Source organism: Oncorhynchus mykiss, chromosome 23 (genome assembly GCF_057628025.1).
Source record: "Oncorhynchus mykiss isolate SJ-2025 chromosome 23, ASM5762802v1, whole genome shotgun sequence".
In the NCBI taxonomy this organism is placed as follows: Eukaryota; Metazoa; Chordata; class Actinopteri; order Salmoniformes; family Salmonidae; genus Oncorhynchus; species Oncorhynchus mykiss.
The window spans coordinates 30,468,768-30,484,266 of NC_143044.1; positions in this window are offsets into that span (position 1 = coordinate 30,468,768).

A 15,499-nucleotide genomic window follows, 5' to 3' on the forward strand; every position below is an offset into this window, starting at 1 on the left:
CTTAAACCCTCATGCATGATAAATACACCATCATTCACCATCACAGCGGCTTCTACCTGACTCTCCCCAGTAATGCGTCTGCACATATATATCGTAATAACCAAAATTTGAATTATACAACCAATTTTCCAAAGCCTATAGAGTTATCAGAGGCCTGGGCAGTAGGTCTCAGCGAGATTACATACCCCCATAGTTGGTATAATATCAAAGCTAAGGACTGTGATTTTTATTGCAAAAGGATATTGGAACCTGCAAAACTTATTAAGCTTAAAAAGGGGTTCTATAGAACCGTCGACAGGATCGTCTCAGAGATGAATGAACTCCTAACCCAGAACAATATGGAAATACTCTTGATCTACAACCCTATGCATAAACGTGTACAAATCTCAGGGGATGCTGGTGGGGGTATAAAGATTCCTGATAATATTGTGTGGTGTTATTCATGTTATCAACCTTTGTATGATGAATTGTTGAAGAAAATAAAAATCAAGTTTGTTGAAGGAATACCTGAATCCCTGTCTGATGATGAACTTCTCCCTCCTCATAAAAACAATCTGCTGGTTTTGGACGATATGCTATCTGCAGGTAGCGAACATCCCGAAATTGCACAAACTTTTACCCAATATACTCATCATAGAAACCTGTCCGTGCTTTACTTGGTGCAGAATGTGTTTCACCAAGGTAAAAATAGTTGTACCATTAGTTTGAACGCCAATTACATGGTTTTATTCAAAAACCCTAGAGACAAACTACAAATTAACACTCTAGCTCAGCAGATGTACCCGGGAAGGAAATCCTACTTTATGGAGAGCTATGAGGACTCTACCAAAGCACCATTTTCTAATTTAATCTTGAATTTAAAAGCAAATACTCCAGAACACTTGAGGCTACAAACCGGTCTGTTCCCATGGGAGTGGCCGGCTGCATACATTCCTAAAAAGTAACAGCTATGTCTCTGCGTTTAAAAAGAAACCTGCCCCTCTTGAGAAGCCTAGTTGGGGCTACAGCTAAAGAACGGAAGGCCATCTTGGGTCTCTGTTCTTCAGATCTCAAATTATCCCTATGTGAGATTGCTTTGAATCTTCTCAAAGGACGCATTCCACTCACACTGACCCAATTGAAAAAATTAAAGAGACAAAAGACCTCGATCAAACTCTTTGCCAATAAAAGGGCCAGTCTTCAAAAGAAAAGACATAGCATACAACAGTCTGGGGGTTTTCTTCTACCTTTACTAAGTATAGCCGTGCCCTTCATCACAACGTGGGGGTTGAACACAGAGTGTGATGGCCAATAAAATGTACTTGGTGCCACAACAAGAGTTGGATAGACTTAAAAAAAACAAATGGTCCTGAAAATATCAGACAAACAACGGGAAATGATTTGGATACGGCCATGAAGGATATTTTGAACCAAAAAGGATTGAAACCTAATGATAAGGTCCAAAAATACACAAACCTCTTGCAAAGGTATTTGGCCTAGGTAAAACAAGGTGAGAGAGAGACCAACCATTTAACGCTTTCCCTACCGGACCCTTTAAAAGATGACAGCCTAGTGAGAGCCAAGCTCCTGTAATGGTTGTACCTGCGATCTTACCGGCTGAAGATCAAATGCCTGTTGAAGATAAAGTTATTCATGACATGTTGACACATGTTCCGGCACGTAACAGGAAAAATGTTAGATACATTATGAACAAGATAAAAGAGTCAAAGGGGACCGCTACTTGGAATGGCAAAGGAGCGTTTATCCTTCAGGGCTCTGTTGTCAGGGGTTCACATATGCTTGACTTGCTTAAAAGTACCACAGCTGCTTTTGATATTTTCAAACAAAACAAGCTACAACGTTATCACTACTTCTTAAATCATCATTGTAAAGAGACATAACATCTTCAAAATAAACTCCCCGGGCTCTTTGGCATAGGTAGAATATACAGTGGTGACCGCATGTAGTGGAAAGGTTATCTTGCACTTGTTTAATGCTGTAGTATATCTCTGATCCATTTTTGGTCAAAGGTTCTTTAATAGATTTGGGGAAATGTGAAAAACCGGGTGGAAAGCCATAGGAATCAAAAACAGTTGAGATTTTTCTTCCTCCGTCTTCTAATGTCACAGCTAGCCAATGTTCACCCGGCATGTGTTTAGGATGGGTATTGACAATAAACATGGCCGGCCGCTCCGGCCATTTCTCAATAGGTAATTCATCCCAAGCCAACACTCCACAAAATTGTTTTCCAATCAATCGGATCATGAGCTCTTCCAACTCTTGGGTATTCATGTCTTTGCTCAACTATCCTTAATAATAATCCACTAAGACCTGTCTTCGGGCATTCACTTCCAAGATTGAATCAGAGCATGCATAAACAATCATGCTAACGGTACAGGCTAAAGGTGTACGGAAACGCATTTCCAGCCTGAGGTTACCTTTGGACACCACAGACAGATTTCCTGAGGTGTCATCATCAGGTGATACATTGAAAGCATACAATGTGTAACCCTCTGCAAAATAATTTCTGTCAATACGTAAAGAGAGATCTTTTAGATGCCTCCCGGTAGCCAGGAATAGACTGTAAAATTCTCGCACAGATATGTTGTTATTAAATTGCGTTTGGAAAGCCTTAGCAGGGACCTGACGTCCATCCTGACAGAGAACTACATACTCTGCATTGAAGTGTTGAAAATTAAATGTGTTTTTATGTAAGCTGCCCGTATTAGAGGCGTGATCAACCAAACCTATGACAATGTATCGGGGTAAAGGGCCTAGAAAAAGGTTTTCTTGACTGCAGATTCTACTGCCCACAGGTATGCTAAAGGTTTTCATGGTAATTCTTTGGAGAGGGTAGAGGGCATTTCCTTTCATCAAAGCCTGTGAGGGACCCAGACGAACTGCCAGAGATAGACACTTTTTTTATAAAAAGCGTTGCCCCCAACACTTTTAAACTAAAGTCCCTGTCCTGGGCAGACATCAGGCAAAACTCATCTTTGGCCCTGGTTAATTTTATTCTTAAATCAACTGAATTTAAGAGTAAACGTTCTTGAGAGAAAATAGGTTTGTGTATTTTCTTGAGAGAAAATGTCAGAGTGTATAGGCCCTAGCAGATGAAACTCTTGAGATTCGGCACAGTAGTGAACGCGTGCCTCCAGTCCTTTGTTTGCACAAGTGGAAGGGTCTGTCGATTCCATAGAGACTCCTGCAGTGAATCCTGCAGTATCCTTGCAAAACAGCCCGGCGCTGAATTGTGTCTTGAGAGTGTCTTCTGAGTAGTGGAGTAAACACTCCATGATGGCCCTATAAGGGTATGTGGCACTGCTTTGACTGATTAGGCGTTCACCCAAAGTCACATCCACTTGGGAGAAGATGGTGGCCACTGGGTAATTAATGAGACTCACTTTAGGGCCTCCCGGAGGGCGCAGTGGTTAAGGGTGCTGTACTGCAGCGCCAGCTGTGCCATCAGAGACTCTGGGTTCGCGCCCAGGCTCTGTTGTAACCGGCCGTGGCCGGGAGGTCCGTGGGGCGACGCACAATTGGCCTAGCGTAGTCAGGGTTGGGGAGGGTTTGGCCGGTAGGGAAATCCTTGTCTCATCGCGCACCAGCGACTCCTGTGGCAGGCCGGGCGCAGTGCGCGCTAACCAAGGTTGCCAGGTGCACGGTGTTTCCTCCGACACATTGGTGCAGTTGGCTTCCGGGTTGGATGGCACTGTGTTAAGAAGCAGTGCGGCTTGGTTGGGTTGTGTATCGGAGGATGCATGACTTTCAACCTTCGTCTTTTGTAGCGATGAGACAAGATAGTAGCTACCAAACAATTGGATACCATGAAAAAGGGGTCAAATTCACCCAAAAAATATTTTTTTAAAAATGAGACTCACTTTGAGTCAATTAGCACCGTCACTTTTAGACGTAAATGCACCAAGGTGTTGTTGAGGTCCAGATAGATGTCACCGTGGCCTGGTAATTCCATAGGACCGTTGTCGGTAATGGCAGAGAGTGGGGCTATCTCCACATAACTGGACCTCTCTATTGAATGTTGTGTTAAGGGAGCCGTGAAAAGATCGAGCTCTGTCTTTATAGCTTCAGAGGACATGCGGTGTAAAAGAGCCATGTTGCTTGTTCTTTTAGAAAATACTTCAGAGTATTCTTTTTGTTGTTTTTGGTCCAGACCTCCTCACTTTACCAGTCTTTGACTTACTGTGTTTAATTTAGCGGTTAACCTCCACTTTTTAGGGGCAGGCCTGCACCTTATTCTTGCTTACAGGTACGTAGTGTGGCTTGTCATAGTTGACAGTGACTACATCGCCATCCTTTCCGTCTATATGAACTGTTCTCAGGAGGGGCACACAACTGTCTCCTACCCTTTGATAGGATATTGCCACGTTCTGACCTTAGTTCCTTTGTTTTATCTTTGTTTTAGTATGGTCAGGGCGTGAGTTGGGATGGGCAGTCTATGTTCTTTATTCTCTAACTTGGGATTTCTGTGTTTGGCCTGGTATGGTTCTCAATCAGAGGCAGCTGTCAATCGTTGTCCCTGATTGAGAACCATACTTTGGTAGCCTGGTTTCACCTTTGAGTTGTGGGTGATTATTTTTCCATTTCAGTGTTTGCAACCATTCGGGACTGTTTCGGTTTTCATTTGGATTATTTTGTTATTTTGTATTTTGTATTAATTTCCCATTAAAATACATTATGGATACATATCACGCTGCATTTTGGTCCTCCGATCCTTCCTACTCCTCCTCCTCAGAGGAAGAAGAAACCCGTTACAGATATGATGTCGGAATACACAAATATGTTGTAAAATCCTGCATGTATATCGCAGGGAATGGGAATCATTTATCTTTCACATACGTCCATTTATTGGGACCCATCCCCAGCATGTAGGCTAAATTACCGCTGGTCTTTATACCCCCGTCAGCATCCCCTGAGATTTGTACACGTTTATGTATAGGGTTGTAGATCAAGAGTATTTCCATATTGTTCTGGGTTAGGAGTTCATTCATCTCTGAGACGATCCTGTCGACGGTTCTATAGAACCCCTTTTTAAGCTTAATAAGTTTTGCAGGTTCCAATATCCTTGTTGCAATAAAAATCACAGTCCTTAGCTTTGATATTATACCAACTATGGGGGTATGTAATCTCGCTGAGACCTACTGCCCAGGCCTCTGATAACTCTATAGGCTTTGGAAAATTGGTTGTATAATTCAAATTTTGGTTATTACGATATATATGTGCAGACGCATTACTGGGGAGAGTCAGGTAGAAGCCGCTGTGATGGTGAATGATGGTGTATTTATCATGCATGAGGGTTTAAGTTAACCCCTGATGCCTCCACCATATCGTGCACTAATACCCAACTGTTGAACTTTTGGGGCCATTTTTTTCCAGTGGACCAGCACCCATTTTTTTTTACCCTTTTCTCTCTTTTGATCTAGAATCTCCTCCACATGAAAGACTTTGTCTTTACCCAACTGTACCTTCTGTAATTCCTTCTCATAAAAAGATCCCCCTCTATAAGCTCCCCGTCATAATCTTTTAATTTGTAGACAGGGGTATGCGCGGCAGACATTCGATAACGGTGAACACCTCATCGCTGTAACCTTGCTCATATTTTTTGTCGAAAACACCCCTCAACTTGGAAATACGCACCAAGTCCCCCACTATGAATTTTTTTTTTTTTTTTGCTTATGGCGAAGGGGGAACAAACCATACAGATTTTTAAAGACTTAAAAAGAGTTTTCAGAAGAGACCTCGGAGGGCTTCATCCATATACTCTTATGGTAGCTGTTGTTGTACCCCTTTACTAAATCTTGAACTATATCGATGTATCTATGCGTGTTGTGAGCTGTAAAATATCGCCACATCCGCTCCTTCCGAGTTCTGTTAAAGCGTTCAACAACTGAAGCTTTCAAATCCGAGCCTGTAGCAAAATGTACTATATTGTGCTTCTTCATGAGTTTCTGAAAAGTATTATTAAAAAATCATTTTCTGCCATCAGTCTGCACTTTCTTGGGGGCTCCTCCTTCCTTCAAGATAGAGTCAAAGGCCCGGGTCACCTCTGCCCCGCTCTTATTTTTTAAGACCCTTACAAATGCTATTTTAGAGAAAATATCTATAACCGTTAGCATGTAGTGATTTCCATAATTTTTATCTGCAAGGGCCTGCATGTCACATAGATCCGCCTGAAATTGGGACAAGGGATGAGTAGAAAAAACTCTATTGGAAATTGTTTTCGTACAGGTTTATGTAGAGTATGAGCATCCTGCTCGGCTAACCACTCATTCACTTTAGCAGCGCTTAACCGGCTACCTGTTTCTTCGACTATAGCTCTCTGTAAACGCTCCTTACCCCCATAAGACCCGGGGTTAGAGGGGTTATAATAAATGTTTTTGAACATCTGCTCCGCCATCCTTCTTGCCTCCCTGAGGTACAATAACATTAATGAGCCACTTTCAAATAACGACAACATTTCATTTTTATTTAAAAAAAAAATTTTTTGCAAACATCAAGTATTACATATACAGACAATTCAGGATTCGTTGCAGGATACTTGTCCCCATTTTCTCAACGATCCCAGCATGCAACACCATGTGTTCTTGGTTTAGATTTACAGGCTTGTGTCGCTGAATTTTTAAAACACACACATCCGCTATACAAGTATATAAATAATAAATATGATACATGTTACAATTAAATGGTGTTTCAAACAAATAAAGTAAAATCTTAAACAAAGTTGTTTCTAGTTCTTCAGAATCATCCACAAGATGGGATACCAGTTGTGTCCATTGTAGACTCTCACCCGTATGTCGTACATGATTCATGATTTGCTCCATTTTTAGCACACGCTCTACATTAGCCCAGGCATTGTGTGTTGTGTAGAACAATACATTGTTCACTTTATTTTCAATAATTTGATGCATAACATTTATAAATTCTCTCAAAAGAAAAAATGTATTTTTTCTCTCTAACATCGTATGCATATAGTTGTCCATTGCTTTACTTCTAAATAACAAATATGTATTGTCACTCGGTCTCTTGGGGTTTATTGAGCCAGAAAGTCATCACATCAGCCACCACAGCTTCCCTGTATTTGTTGTCGTCCACCAGGGTGTGTCGTATTTCTTTGAGTTTCTCGTGGATGTAGATCGCCTCCTTCAGTTCATGTAGGAAAGCCTCGGTTACCCCGTAAACTCTGGGAATAGACGGCACAAGACCCATAGACTCCAGGGCTCTGACCAGCGAAGGCATAAACCTGCAAGACCACAGTCTTTTCACCAGCTCCTCAAAATGGTTAAAGAAGTAGTATCTTGGGGGCTCGTATAGGCACGGATGACGGCGCTGGATGGGGGGATTGATCTCACAACCGATGCATTTTTTTCTTATATACTCTCCAATCACCACGTCTAAAAGTGCGGCTACAGAGGCCTTGATGGTGTCCACAAAAATAGTACTGACCACCCATCAAACACATCCTCAGGCTGTGTACATGTAGGGGGTGTCGTGGGTCTTGCCTGGAGGGAGTAGAATGGTGGGCTGCGAGGCATAGAGTCCTTAGGGTCTGGCCCCCATGACGTATCGGAGTCCTGGTATGTTGTATGAATATCCATGGTATATGCTGAAATGAAGAACTGGAGGCATTAAGGACCTCCTTTTATTGTTGAACCAGTCCTTTGGGTATCAGGGCGTGGTTAACGCAGCCGCATACGTAGTTTTCTTCGGGGGCTGACCCTTCTGAGGATGTACCTTCTTGGTGTTCGTTTGAATCATAATCCTCAGGATCCATATATATTATGCACTTCCTCAGATGAACAATGCTCTGCTGCTGTTGGCTCTGTACAAAAAGAGTGCCCAACAACTCTAACATTTTCAATTCCATTAAATCCCAACTTTTAAAAGGAATAAGCATGCGCAACCTAAAATCCCCAGTCAGACCACCATCACGAATGTTTTGGTTGCGGGTTTCCTCGTTGCTGATATAGAACTCCACGCATCCACATGCAAGTCCATTCTTTCTTTGTATTTTCACCCAGTGAAATACTCTTCCTGAGGAGTCAGGGGTACCTTCCCAACGGGTCTCGTAGCCCGTGAACAAGCTATACCCCTTTGTGATAACTCTAAGTCCGGGACACACAACCTTGCGAAAAAACGGCCAGTCTTCAAGCCCGTAGTCCACTCCTAAAGTCTGGTCTGTATATTCTTCTCCTTCGGCTACCGTATAGAGTTTCACTCTACAGGCCAGGTAATCAAACTGATACCCCCATTGCTGTCCATTAGACATCATCACTTGATCTTTCAGCGCATTTGCGGGCGTTATTTGGGTTCTATACACACTTAGAAACCGCTTTTTTGGCGCATCGTATATTGTGGCTTTATACTTGGCCCTTTCTCTATGTTTCAGCCGCGGTCCTGCTTCCATTGTTACAGTCATCACTGCCACTGATCACAAAATACATGTTTATTTAAAAAATCTTGTTTAGTGTTCTGGGGCAGCATGTCTTGTTCTGGGCTTTATTTATAATGCGTCTGCCGCAAATACAACCCCCCCGGACATTCCTACTTCATAGACAACAACCCTAAGGGCAATAAAATAGGGTGGGTTTGGGGTCATCCTCTTTGAAATGTTCAACCAGGTTACTACACATCAATCATCATGACAACTTCAAAGGAATAGATGCAATATAGATATAAAATAACACACCTTCTAACACGTGACAACAGGAACAGGATGTCCTGGCCCGGATGCCCATATTTGGGCATGTACACGTCATCTGGACATAGGGTCATAAATCAGACGTTTGACCCATGCCGTCTACTTTATTCTCTCTGTTGTCTATCACCTGGGTCTGACAACATGGATGGAAAATTAGGACGATAGCCGACTATATTGCCACACCTATTTGCCATCTCTTCAATCTAAGCCTACAGGAAAGTGTTTGCCCTCAGGCCTGGAGGAAAGCAATAGTCAGTCCGCTACTGTCACAAAGCCTGGAGTGGTGGGTGAGGAGTCAAGTGCAAAGGATAATGGGGAAACCGGACTTTATTTCGGCCTCCAATATTAACAGCAAAAACAACAGGCGAATAATCAAAAATTGTCCAACCCAACACAGGGCACAAACAGACAGGAACACTACACACAACAACCACGACTGACAGAAAACAAGCCCGCACAAAAACAGGTGGGCCTAAGAGGCTTAAATAGTCCTGAATCAAAACAAAATAAGAGACAGGTGCAACCAATAAGACATAACAAACAGAAAAGGAAAAGGGTGGCAGCTAGTAGACCGGCGACGACGACTGCAGAGTGCAGCCCGAACAGGCAGGGGAGCCACCTTCAGTGGGAGTCCGGACCGTACCCCTCCCAGTCCACGAGGTACTGTAGGCCCCTCACCCGGGGGGGCCTACAGTAGCGTCTAGAGTCCAGAATGGAACGTACAGTGTACGCTGGGGACCCCTCGATGTCCAGAGGGGGCGGAGGGACCTCACCTTCCAGCAGGGGACCAGCCACCACCGGCCTGAGAAGAGACACATGAAAAGAGGGGTTAATACGATAGTAAGAAGGAGGCTGTAACCTATAACACACCTCTTTTATCCTCCTCAGGACTTTAAATGGCCCCACACACTGCGGCCCCAGGTTCGGGGAGGGCAGGCGGAGGGGCAGGTTTCGGGTCGAGACCCAGACCATGTCCCCCGGTGCGAACATGGGGGCCTCACTGCGGTGCCGGTCAGCGCTCCTCTTCTGCCGTCCACCAACTTGTTTTAGTGATTCCTGGATGGCTCTCCAGGTCTCCTTCGAGCGCTGCACCCACTCCTCCACCGCAGAAGCTTCGTTCTGGCTCTGATGCCATGGGGCCAGGACCAGCTGGTAGCCCAACACGCACTGGAACGGTGACATGCTAGTGGAGGAGTGGCGGAGGGAATTCTGAGCCACCTCCGCCCATGGGACATACCTCGCCCATTCACTAGGCCGGTCCTGGCAATACAACCGCAGAAACCTACCCACATCCTGGTTCACTCTCTCCACCTGCCCATTACTCTCAGGGTGAAAACGCGAGGTCAGGCTGATCGGGACCCCCAGACGTTCCATAAACGCCCTCCAAACTCTGGACGTGAACTGGGGACCCCGATCAGAAACGATGTCCTCAGGCACCCCGTAGTGCCGAAAGATGTGGGTAAACTTGGCCTCTGCAGTCATTTGGTCCGTAGGGAGACCGGGTAACGGGATGAGACGGCAGGACTTAGAAAACCGATCCACAACAACCAGAATCGTGGTGTTTCCCGGAGACAAGGGAGGGTCGGTGAGAAAATCCACCGACAAATGCAACCACGGCCGTTGGGGAACGGGGAGGGGCTGTAACTTCCCTCTAGGCAGGTGTCGAGGAGCCTTGCTCTGAGCGCACACAGAGCAGGAGGAGACATAAAACCTCACGTCCTTGGCCAAAGTGGGCCACCAGTACCTCACCCTAAGACTCTGCACTGTCCTCTCAATGCCAGGATGACCCGAAGAGGGTAGTGTATGGGCCCATCGAATCAAACAAATACAAACACCAAGCCGCACATACTGAACAAGAGTCAAGTGCACAGAGCAGAGGATAATGGGGAAACCAGACTTTATTTCGGCCTCCAATATTAAAACCCAAAACAACAGGCAAATATTCTAAAATTGTCCTACCCAACACAGGGCACAAACAGACAGGAACACTACACACAACAACCTCGACTGACTGAAAACAAGCCTGCATAAAAACAGACAGGCCTAAAGGGCTTAAATAGTCCTGAATCAAAACAAAATAAGAGACCGGTGCAACCAATAAGACATAACAAACAGAAAAGGAAAAGGGGATCGGTGGCAGCGACCACCGAACGGCGCCCGAACAGGCAGGGGAGCCACCTTCAGTGGGAGTCCGGACCGTACCCCTCCCAGTCCACGAGGTACTGTAGGCCCCTCACCCGGCCAATAAGCCTGCTACCAACCCTTAGTAAACTTTTGGAGAAAAAAATGGTTTCACCTGAGTATTTCACAGAAAACAAATTAACAACTGACTTTCAGCATGCTTACAGGGAAGGGCATTCAACATGTATGGCACGTACACAATTACTGATGATTGGCTGAAATAAATGGATAAAGTCAAGCTTGTGGGAGCTGTTTTGTTAGACTTCAGCACAGCTTTTGACGTTAACAACCATAATCTGCTGCTGGAAAAAATGTATGTGTTATGGCTTTACATCCCCTGCTGTACCGTGGATCGAGATATACCTGTCTAATAGAACACAGAGGGTGTTTCTTTAATTTAAGCCTCTCCAACATAATCCAGGTAGAATCGGGCATTCAGGGCAGTTGTCTAGGCCCCTTACTTTTTAAAATCTTTACTAATGATCTGCCGCTGGCACTGAGTAAAGCTTGTGTGTCTATGTACAGTTGAATTCGGAAGTTTACATACAAACACCAAGCGGCACATACTGAACACCTGCTGGACACTGAGGAGGTGCAGGTTCCAACTGTAACGCCCGCTCGATTTCCGCGTCCACCTCCCATACCACCGGTGCTACCAGACATGAAGCTGGAAGGATGGGAGTAGGATCGATGGACCGCTCCTCAGTGTCATAGAGACAGGACAGCGCATCAGCCTTATTATTAAGGGAGCCTGGCCTATAGGAGATTGTGAACCGAAATCTGGTAAAAAAAAAACATGGCCCACCTGGCCTGACGTGGATTCAATCTCCTCGCTGCCCTGATATACTCGAGATTACGATGGGCAGTCCAGATGAGGAAAGGGTGCTTGGCCCCCTCAAGCCAATGTCTCTACACCTTCAGAGCTTTGACCACAGCTCCCGGTCCCCCACATCATAGTTCCGCTCCGCCGGACCGAGCTTCCTCGAGAAGACAGCACAGGGATGGAGCTTCCGTGGCGCGCCCAAGCGCTGTGACAGCACGGCTCCAACCCCAGCCTCAGACGCGTCCACCTCCACTATGAACGCCAAAGAGGGGTCCGGATGAGCCAGCATGGGAGCGTTGGTGAACAGCTCCTTCAGACGACTGAAGGCTTTGCCCGCCTCCGCTGACCACCGCAAGTGCACCACCCCCCACTTCAGCAGTGAGGTAATGGGAGCAGCCACCTGACCAAAACCCCGGATAAACCTCCGGTAGTAATTGGCAAACCCTAAAAACCACTGCACCTCCTTTACCGTGGTCGGAGTCGGACAATTACGCACGGCTGTAACGCGGTCACACTCCATCACCACCCCAGAGGTGGAAATGCGATAACCCAGGAAGGAAACTGCTTGTTTGGAGAACACAATTTTCTCAGCCTTGACGTACAGGTCATGCTCCAGCAGTCGCCCAAGTACCTTACGCACAAGAGACACATGCGCGGCACGTGTGGCAGAATAGATCAGTATATCATCGATATACACCACCACACCCTGACCATGCTGGTCTCTGAAAATCTTGTCTACGAAAGATTGAAAAACGTCTGGAGAATTCTTCAACCCATATGGCATGACGAGGTACTCATAATGGCCAGAGTGGTACTAAACGTGGTCTTCCACTCATCTCCCTCCCGGATATGCACCAAATTATACGCACTCCCAAGGTCCAGTTTTGTGAATAAACACGCCCCGTGAAATGATTCCACCGCCGTGGCGATGAGAGGTAGCGGGTAACTAAACCCCACTGTGATGGAATTTAGACCTCTATACTCAATGCACGGACGCAGACCTCCCTCCCTTTTCTTCACAAAAAAGAAGCCAGAGGAGACGGGTGACGTGGAGGGCCGAATGTACCCCTGTCCCAGAGATTCAGTGACATGTCTCCATAGCCACTGTCTCCTCCTGGGACAACAAGTACATGTGACTCCTGGGAAGTGCAGCATTTACCAGGAGGTTTATCGTGCAATCCCCTCGTCGATGTGGTGGTAATTGGGTCGCCTTCTTCTTACAGAAGGCGATGGCCAAATCGGCATATTCAGAGGGAATGCGCACAGTGGAAACCTGGTCTGGACTCTCCACCATCGTCGCACCGATGGAAACTCCCCTGCACCTACCTGAACATTCCTCCGACCACCCTCGGAGAGCCCCCTGTTTCCATGAAATCTCAGGATTGTGATTAGCCAGTCAGGGAATCCCCAGCACCACTGGAAATGCAGATGAATCAATACGGAAGAGAGTAATCCGCTCCTTATGATCCCCCTGCATTACCATGTCCAATGGAACCGTGTCCTCCCTGACCAGCCCTGACCCTAATGGTCGGCTATCTAAGGAGTACACGGGGAAGGGTTGGTCTAGCGGCACCTGGGGAATCCCTAGCTTTAACGCGAGTCCACGATCCATAAAGTTCCAAGCTGCGCCTGAACTCCATAGGGATTGGAGCGGGAGGGCCAGGAGGTGAAACTAACAGGGCCCGTTCTGGACACCCGCGGGCAGCCAGCAGGTTGTCCAGTCGGATCGACATATCAATGAGTTTGTCGAGGGAGAGGGTGGTGTTCCGTCAAGCTAGCTCCCTGCGGACGTCCTCCCGGAGGCTACAATGATAGTGGTCCATCAGCGCCCTGTCGTTCCACCCCGCTCCAGCGGCCAAGGTCTGGAACTCCAGCGCAAAGTCCTGGGCGCTCCTCGTCTCCTGTCGCAGGTGAAACAGCCGTTCACCCGCCGCTCGGCCTTCTGGTGGGTGGTCGAACACGGCCCGGAACCGGTGGGTGAACTCGGGGTAGTGGTCCCTCACCGAGTCTGGGCCATTCCACACTGCGTTGGCCCACTCCAGGGCTTGACCCGTCAGACAGGAGACGAGGATGCTCACGCTCTCCTCCCCCGAGGGAGTCGGACGAATGGTAGCCAGGTACAGCTCAAGCTATAGTAAGAACCCCTGGCACCTAGCCGCCGTTCCATCGTACTCCCTGCGGAGCGCCAGATGCAGAGCACTGGATCCGGACGCTGTAGGAGGGGTAGGTGGTGCTGGTGGAGGAGGAGCTGGAGGTGAGGTAGGGAGGCCACTCCTCTCCCATCAGTCCATTCTCTCCATCATTTGGTCCATTGATGACCCAATTCGGTGGAGAATGGCCGTATGATGGAGGACTCGCTCCTCCATGGATAGGAGAGGGGTGCAGCTGCTCCTGCTGACTCCATAGCTATGGTGCGGGCTTCTGTCACAAAGCCTGGAGTGGTGGGTGCGGAGTCAAGCGCACAGAGCAGAGGATAATGGGGAAACCAGACTTTATTTCGGCCTCCAATATTAAAACCCAAAACAACAGGCAAATAATCAAAAATTGTCCTACCCAACACAGGGCACAAACAGACAGGAACACTACACACAACAACCTCGACTGACTGAAAACAAGCCTGCATAAAAACAGGCGGGCCTAAAAGGCTTAAATAGTCCTGAATCAAAACAAAATAAGAAACAGGTGCAACCAATAAGACTTAACAAACAGAAAAGGAAAAGGGTGGCAGGTAGTAGACCGGCGACGGCGACCGCCGAACGGCGCCCGAACAGGCAGGGGAGCCACCTTCGGTGGGAGTTGTGACAGCTACCCAAGAATACCAAAGCACCCTTTACAGGCTCAAGCAGCCGACCAATAAGCCCGCTACCAACCCTTAGTAAACTTTTGGAGAAAAAAATTGTTTCACCTGAGTATTTCACAGAAAACAAATTAACAACTGACTTTCAGCATGCTTACAGGGAAGGGCATTCAACATGTATGGTTTTGCTTTCTTTTGACGTTATCAACCATAATCTGCTGCTGGAAAAAATTGATGTGTTATGGCTTTACATCCCCTGCTGTATCGTGGATCGAGATATACCTGTCTAATAGAACACAGAGGGTGTTTCTTTAATTTAAGCCTCTCCAACATAATCCAGGTAGAATCGGGCATTCAGGGCAGTTGTCTAGGCCCCTTACTTTTTAAAATCTTTACTAATGACCTGCCACTGGCACTGAGTAAAGCCTGTGTGTCTATGTACAGTTGAATTCGGAAGTTTACATACATCTTAGTCAAATACATATAAACTCAGTTTTTCACAATTCCTGACATTTGATCCAAGTAAATAATTCCCTGTCGTAGGTCTGTTAGGATCACCACTTTATTTTAAGAATGTGAAATGTCAGAATAATAGTAGAGAAAATTACTTATTTCAGCTTTAATTTCTTTCATCACATTCCCAGTGGGTCAGAGGTTTGCATACATTCAATTAGTATTTGGTAGCATTGCCTTTAAACTGTTTAACTTGGGTCAAACTTTTCATGTAGCCTTCCACAAGCTTCCCACAATAAGTTGGGTGAATTTTGGCCCATTCCTCCTGACAGAGATGTTGTAACTGAGTCGGGTTTGTAGGCCTCCTTGCTCACACACGCTTTTTCAGTTCTGCCCACAAATGTTCTATAGGTTTGAGGTCAGGGCTTTGTGATGGCCACTCCAATACCTTGACGTTGTTGCCCTTATGCCATTTTTCCACAACTTTGGAAGCATGCTTGGGGTCATTGTCCATTTGGAAGACCCATTTGTGACCAAGCTTTAGCTTCCT